The sequence below is a fragment of the Limulus polyphemus genome, unplaced genomic scaffold (genome assembly GCF_000517525.1).
Source record: "Limulus polyphemus unplaced genomic scaffold, Limulus_polyphemus-2.1.2 Scaffold9243, whole genome shotgun sequence".
Classification (NCBI taxonomy): Eukaryota; Metazoa; Arthropoda; class Merostomata; order Xiphosura; family Limulidae; genus Limulus; species Limulus polyphemus.
This window is the reverse complement of record NW_013674853.1, coordinates 7,413-9,849: the sequence shown is the minus strand read 5'-3', so window position 1 is coordinate 9,849 and position 2,437 is coordinate 7,413.

Sequence of the window (2,437 nt, the reverse complement as noted above, 5' to 3'; positions counted from 1 at the left end):
TGGAGACTATTTCATTTAATAAATATTTTCTTTTGATATACAAGTTGTTCAGGTTTCTTCATCTAAAAAAAAGCAACATTAATTTCTTGATGACCTAATATAATGTGTAGACCCCTACTATGTTGTATCCTGACCTGAAAATCCCTGGGTTCCTAAAATTAAATGCAAAAATTTTAAATATTTCTACACTTCTTTTTAATATTTTTAAAGGATTTTTTTTTTACATTTGAAAAGCATGTATACTCTATTACAATTGAATGGTTATCTGTGGAGTAACATTTATTATCTGGTTTAAGTCTACAAGTGCTCTTTCAATAAAAGTGATTTAATGACTGTTTAAACAAGACAAAAACTGAATCCATTAGCAACGATTTGGTCATAGATCTAAATTAGGCAATTACCAACTATAAACTGATGTAGGCCTATGGCCAAAATTTTGCTTACAAATTTTTTTTGTTAGGCTGAAGTGTGATTGTATTTGTTTTATTTTAAACTCTACACCTTATGCCCTGAGTACAAAATGCTGAACTATAAACTACAAATATTTGTAATTTTTATTACGACTCTTGAGATACAATAACCACATATACATGAAATCAAAGTAAAAAATATATACTGACAAACACTGATACAATTGCATTTTATTCAAATTTATTTTATTTTTTAAGATAAGTATTTGAAAAAGAAATATCAATCATAAAGTTACTTCACAAACACGGCATTGGTTGAAGTTCTATGATATCATTAAAGCTATCACAATTATTCTGCTTTTTTAAGTTTCTTTTATAGCATTTCTGAAGAATCCTGTTTAACATTTTTGAGTTTGTAAGATACTCTAATTATGTTCCATAAAAACCTCTATTATATCTGTTAACTTTCAAGTGTTTTAAAAATCTTTCTTTCTCAGCCATAAACTTTTTTCTACGTACAAATCTTGATACACTGCCTTGTTTAATACATAATTGTATTATCAAGTTTAATAGTTTTTATAAAAATGTCAATGCTTATTAATACACTTGGTGAATAAACTAATGATACTTTAAAAACAAACCTAACAGTCTTTAAACCCAAGTATTTTGGATTGCTTTACTCAATTTCTGAATTTGGAAAATTAAGGATGAAAAACAAGCTGAACCTCTCTTTCTTAACTTACCTCTCAAAGTTTAAAACCAAAAAAAATTTTTAAAGTTCTGGTTTTACAACTAATACCTGAATATTTTTAAACCACAGGTGTGAAAACCATGGTTCCATTATTGAACTAGCATAAACTATCAATAAAATTATACTAAGCCTAAAAAGATATAGATTTCGTACAGCCATCACCTTTATACTAAGCCTAAAAAAGATATAGATTTCGTACAGCCATCACCTTTATACTAAGCCTAAAAAGATATAGATTTCGTACAGCCATCACCTTTATACTAAGCCTAAAAAAGATATAGACTTCATACAGCCATCACCTTTATAGTAAGCCTAAAAATATAATTTAAACATTGTTTCAAAATTGCAACTTTCCAAGAACAATTTATAACTTTGAACTTCCTTAAATCATGACAATACAAGCACTTTGTGTGTGTATAAATAATACCTTTAGTCAAAACATACGTCTCAGTATTCATTATCAGGCATACACACAATCTTTGTAAATATTTTACTAAAGGTAGTTTAATAATGCATCTTCAAGTAACAATAACAAAAACTAGTGCATTTTACCCAATTAATCAGAATTTTTGTTGACTAAGAACAGATCCATTCCATTGTTTTAAGTATTCAATTTGTCAAATTTTGTAACTTGTTTCTTCATGACCTTTGCACTTTCGTATAATATTATTTGTAATATAAAAGACGAATCCAATACACTAATAAGCACAGATATACTATGTTGGAAGCATTTAAATCTATGCATAGTGTGAATGGCAAATATGGATAAAATATATGGCCAACAATATGAAAATTCAACAGTTTTTGATATGACTTTATATACACAATATTATTGAAGTAAAAATTATCTCCAAGCAACTTATACATACTATAACCATAACTTAGCATCAGTATAACTCAGTTCCCAATGGCTTAAAGAACTCCCAGATCACATTCAATCCTGTCTTGGAACTAAATGAAATTACCTCTTCAATTCTTTTATACAATGTGTTTAAAAGTAAATCTAAATTCAGGCTTATCACATAAAATTGTAAGGAGTTAATTTTAGTCAATTGCTTTTATGTATTTAGGAACAAGATTTAGACCTGCCTTCTTTGAAAGTTTCCGTACCAGAAGGCCCATACTGTTATAATGACAATCTTCTTCTCCCTGTCACTTGCAGTTAAGTTTATGTTTTGAAACAAGAGATTATTTACAGAGCACAAAACCGTTAAATGATACTAGAATTGACTACCAAACATTCATGTTTCTTTCTTTTCTCATACAATTTATTATC